Raw genomic sequence first — 6,000 nt, 5'->3', positions numbered from 1 at the left:
GTCTGAACTTTTTGTCTTACTCACTGAGTTCCATATAAATGGTTGTTTTCTTTGTTTCCTATGGAAAGGCTTGACCTTTTTTATTTTTTGATCTGTGCTTTCTATGTTTCTAGTTTAGTTTTGCTTTCTAAATAAAGCATGTTTACTGTTTTTTGCTATTTGGTTGAGACCTCTGTGTTCCTTTTTCCTACAGTATTGATCTTGTTGCTTCAACAGGGGTGTGGAATTCATTAACATATGTACTTGTCCATGGGACAGGCTGCTACATAAACTATTTGCCCTGTAACAAAATCCACTTGTCCCTTTCATGCCATGTAGTGTAGTGACAAATTATTGCAGCAATTTCATTATAAAGCAGCTCTGAAATACCCTCTCTGGTTATGCAATGGCACATACCATAGTTGAGATTGAATAATAGCAATACCCCTATTTTGACAACTTTCTGAAGATCTCCATACTGGGGTTGAAGGTAGTGGTAAGCAGTAGTTCCAGGAATGGAATGCCCTCTTTAGTCTGTGCAAACATACTAACTTGCATGTTTTAGGGATTTTCAGCAGCTCTTCTCTAATCTTTTCCCATACTGAGAAAGGTTGGGAATTTACTCCTGACAATGTCAGATGTAAAACATATTCCAGGCTTCGGAAAAAAGTGGTTGAAGGGAAAGTGGACTTGAAAAGCTAAACAGATTTTCTCATGAACAAAACTACACAAGCATGTTTGCTCGTGCTAAAATGCAGTTCACTAATATTTTCTAGGACTACAATTTCTTGACCTTCTTCTGTAAATTCATGAAGCCATAAATCTGCACTAATGCAAGGACATATAACATGGGTGCTGTTTTGAGATTTTTTTAACCCGTACTCTGCTAGGCTTCCCCCCCCCTCTTCCCCCGTGCTAAGAACCTTTGTTTGGCTATCTGGGGTTTCAAATTTCTGTGATGGAAAGTTCTGGAATCTGCATACATCCACAAATTTCCACCCGCCCCCCATTCCCCAAAATCTCCAGATACAAATGGTACATAAGTTATGTGAGTAGGCATAGTGCAAGAGACAGGAAAGAGCCCAAAACGCAATGTGGACACATCACATTTTTCCACTGAAAACCAAAGCTTTTTTGCAATGTGCCTAGATTTGGATTGTGAAACCTGGCTCAGCCGGTACCTAAGGAAACCTAGCAAACCTGTGTATTTTTAAAAACTAAACACCCAGGGGAATCCAGGATGGGGTGATTTGTGTGGCTCTCACCAGGTTCTGTTACCCAGAATCCTTTGCAAAACTCAAACTTTGTTAAATAAAAAACACATTTTCCTCACATTTTTGTGATGGAAAGTTCTGGAATCTGCGTGGATACACAAACTTCCACCCACCCAGCATTTCCCAAATGTTCCCGATAAAAATGGTACATCACTTGTGCGGGTAGGCCTAGTGCCCGTGACAGGAAATGGCCCAAAACTCAAAATGGACACATCGGTGCCGATCACGATCCGGTAAAAACCGGGTACGAACCGTCGGACGGAGCATATTCTCCGTCCGACGCGTACCCGGTCGTAAAAATATACAAACATGGAATTACGATTCGCACGGAAGCACCATTTCCGTACGAATCATACAAAACCCCGACCGACTAAAATAAACATACAAATGTGATCCGGGAAAGCGCCGACGTGACGTCGGGACGCCTACAGGCAGCGTTTCACGAACCTGGAATTACGATTCGAACCGACAGCAGTCCGGACGGCAATATTTTTACGGCACCCAAAAAGTGCCGGAAAAGCGAAGTACGCCGCGATGTGAGTGGAAATGGGGGCCCGGTACGCGCCGAACCCCCCGTGTATGTACACCCGCGTATGTACGAGTCGAACCCCCCCGTGTATGTACACCCCCGTACGAGTCGAACCCCCCCGTGTATGTACACCCCCCGTACGAGTCGAACCCCCCCGTGTATGTACACCCCCCCATACGAGTCGAACCCCCGTGTATGTACACCCGCGTACGTACGAGTCGAACCCCTGTGTATGTACACCCGCGTACATACGAGTCGAACCCCCCGTGTATGTACACCCCATACGAGTCGAACCCCCCCGTGTATGTACACCCCCCGTACGAGTCGAACCCCCGTGTATGTACACCCACGTACGTACGAGTCGTACCCCCACCCATGTATGTACGGTGCGTACCCCCAGCACGTAGCGCTGGGCTATGCACCGTACATACACGGGTGGGGGTACGACTCGTACGTACGCGGGTGTACATATATGGGGGTTCGACTCGTATGGGGGGTGTACATACATGGGGGGTTCGACTCGTACGGGGGTGTACATACACGGGGGGTTCGACTCGTACGTACGCGGGTGTACATACACGGGTGTTCGACTCATACGGGGGTGTACATACACGGGGGGGTTCGACTCGTACATACGCGGGTGTACATACACGGGGGTTCGACTCATACGGGGGGTGTACATACACGGGGGGTTCGGCGCGTACTCACGGGGGCTGGGGGGGTGTTCGGCGCGTATGCGGGCACATGTCTCCATGGTTGCTATGGGAGTTCGGTGCGGACGGTGTTTTTTCCATCCGGTTGTAACATCGGACGCACGGGATGGATCGTGATTCCGCGGTCGGACTTCACTTTTCACATATGTACGGTAAATCGTCCGAGGGCGTGTCGGACACATTTTCTGACCCGAGGACGTGTGGGGAATAATTCCCAATGCGATTCGTATGACTTTTTCCCATGCGAATCGTGATTGGCAGTTTGTACGCCACTTGTACGATTCGTACGGTTAAAAGACCGGATACGAGTCGTACGGGGAATTTTTTTGCCGGATCGTGATCGGCACCATCACATTTTTCCAGTGAAAACTGATCGTTTTTTGCAATGTGCCTAGCTGTGAATGTTGTACCTTAGCTCAGTCGGCACCTAGAAAAACCTAGCAAACCTTTACATTTGTGGAAACTCGACACCCAGAAGAATCCAGGATGGGGTGACTTTTGTGACTCTCACCGGGTTCTGTTACCCAATATTCCTTGCAAACCCTAAACTTTATCAAAAAAAAAGATTTCCTCAAACTTCTGTGATGGGGGGGTGTGGCAAAGATGGCGGCCGAGTAGGAAGTGCCTGCTTACTGCTCCGGCCCTTTGCCTGATGACCGGCTCCATAGCCTCGTTTAGCAGCCCAACGCAGCGCTCGACAACACCAGAGACCCTCCTCTACCCAGCGCTGGTGGCGGTTCCCTGAGAAGCAGAGGACAGACGTGTAGCTCGTGCGACACGGATAGGTGCATGCCATACCATCGCGACCAGGCCGAGTCCCTGGCCTCGAGTGGACAGGAGAGGCCGGTCATGGCGGGGGATGCGCAGGAGGGCTCCCCGCTGTGTCGGAAGAGGGGATCGTGTCTTTGGCCCCGGGTTGCAAGTGGTGACGTAGTGGGGGAGGTGTGTCTTGCCAGCCCTGCGAGCTCGCCAGGCAGGAGGAGACTGTGGTATCAGCCAGATGGGCCGACGCTGAGGCCTTGCGAGGAGTTTAAAGAGCAGACGGTAATAAGGAGCTGGGCATAGACTGAGCTGATGACCCGGCCCACACGGGAGCCATCCCTTGGACTGACCGGCTTCCCTTCCCCCACAGCATCGGAGCATACTCCATGACACGTGGCAAACACTTCTGGGGAGCGGTGGAGGTTGATACTTGAGCCTGGGCCGGGAGCGGAGAGTGAGCCTCGAGGTACGGGCCCTCAGCACCGACAGGACAGCAGATGACGCCGTTTCTGAAGGTACTATTGGACCACACTGCTGGGGTGGCCGGGTCCCCTCATCTCCGCCATTTTGAACTTGACGCAGCTACCCCTGCATGGGCAGTATAAAACCAAAGGGGGCTCAGTCCCTCTGGTGGGCAAAAGAGGCAGTGGACGCGTGGCGGCTGAAGTGGGGGTCATCAGGGACTGTGCCTCCGGGGTAGTCAACCCGGTTTGCATGGCGGTGTGGAGGTGTCACCATTAGCGGCAAGTACCCCAGGTAGAGGGAGATCCAGGCCTGACTGGTGCATGTCCTGGGACAGCCACTTGCCTCCCCCCAGAGGAGGTTTTGGGCCTACCTGACCTCTGCAGTAGCAGAGGAGGGGGCACAGATAGAATTTGGAAGACTTTCACCAGGGGCAGCACGCACTATGACGGTCACCTTGTCCCCCACCATGGCTTCCAATAAACGCAAGAAGGAACAGTCGGTGAAGGACCTCCTCCACAAGATTGGCACTGGTGGGGCTGAAACGACCCTGACAGCCGGGGGACCCTCAGCTGAATGAGATCACACAGAGGCAGAGGGCCCAGTCACCGGTAACGTCTTTGAGTCTCTATCTGCTTCTCTGACCGGATAATTCCATGCAATAAAAAAAAGAAATCACTTCCGAGCTCAGTGAGATGCGTAGAGACATAGACTCATTTGGTGAGAGAGTGGATGCTCTGAAGACGCACGAGTCATCACGGGAAAGAGGAGATCCATCAGCTTCATCAGGAAGTTGCCGTCTCCAGGACCAGCAACTGGACCTCCAGACCCACGCGGAAGACCTCAAGAACCGTTCCCGGTGGAACAACATTAGAATCCGGGCAGTTCCTCAGGGCCTTGAGGGTCGGGACATTGAATCCTTTGTCGAGGAACTTTTCCGTCATATATTGGTGGCCCGTCCGGAGCAGAAGATCAAGCTGGATCGGACGCATCGGGTGGGGCATAAGTGACCGGAGAATGCACCCCACCGGACATCTTAACTTGCGTCCATGACTTCCAGCTCAAGGAACGGATCCTCTGGAAAGCGCAAGCCAAGCACCCTCTCGACTTTCGATTAACTTAGCCCCTCCTATTTCAGGACCTTGCTGCCTCCACATTACAGACACGGCGGGACTTCAGGGTGGTCACAGCATTCCTGTGCTCAAAGGACATCTCATATTCTTGGTGTCACCCTTTCAGACTCATTTTTAAGTGGGAAGGCAGGCTCCACCAGATTTGGTCGCTGCAGGAGGCCACATCGCTTCTTAACTTACCGGAGGAGAGGCGGAGCTCCCCGGAGCAGGGAGGCTCTGAAGGTCGGCAGGCCAGAACACCACGATGGAGCCGCGTGGGGGGCCTCCATCCCGCCTACGCCCAGACCCAGCAGCAATGGCAAAGGAGCACAAAGCTGTTCTTGATACTCTGGTGGAGGGCACCTCAGACGAGGATTGAAGGCATATGTATCCGGTAAAATTAGGACATTTCGTTAATGGGCAAGCTTCGACCTTGCGGAGCTTGATCCTGGGTGGGTCGGGGGCGGCGGGAGGCTCCTGCTGTACATCTCATGTCTCACCATGGGGCTGATAGCCCAGAACAATGATGGACATCTTGAGTTATTATTAGTTTTTCATTAATGGTAACAGTGTCCTCTCTTCCTCCTTCCGGGGCATACAGCCCATTGAGATTTTCAAGTAGTATTGATTTTTTGTTCCTGCAGGCAGGTGTGCGTTTAGGTGACATTGGGTTGGTACTAGCCCTGGGCTTGCCATCTCCTCTATTGCACCTTTCTTTCCACTATAATGGCGACTGACATCAAGATCTTATCCCTTAATGTTAAGGGCCGTAATAACCCGACTAAGCGGCACGCTATGTTGTCAGTTTTAGAAAACTAAAAACCTCTGATATGCCTCCTCCAGGAGACGCATCTCCTGGCACAAGACACCCACAGATTATGGTCCAGAGCATTCCCTTACCAATGTATTTCTCTCGGCTCTCTAAAACGGCAAGGGTGGCTATACTGGTCTCTGCAAGGTTTAGGGGACAGATCGGTTCTAAGCAGGCTGAGATCAGAGGCAGACTCCTGGCCACCTCCATCACACTGGGGCAGCATACCTTCACAGTAGCTATGGCCTATGTCCCCAACGAAGGGCAGGAGGGGTTCATCAGAGAAGTGATTCAAGAACTATCCTGTACGAGGGATAAAGCTCTGCTCCTGAGGGGTGATTTCAATTTGGTATTTGAT

Source organism: Triturus cristatus, chromosome 8 (genome assembly GCF_964204655.1).
Source record: "Triturus cristatus chromosome 8, aTriCri1.1, whole genome shotgun sequence".
NCBI classification, from domain to species: domain Eukaryota; kingdom Metazoa; phylum Chordata; class Amphibia; order Caudata; family Salamandridae; genus Triturus; species Triturus cristatus.
The sequence above is the reverse complement of the archived record's forward strand: the minus strand, read 5'-3'. Positions refer to the sequence as shown.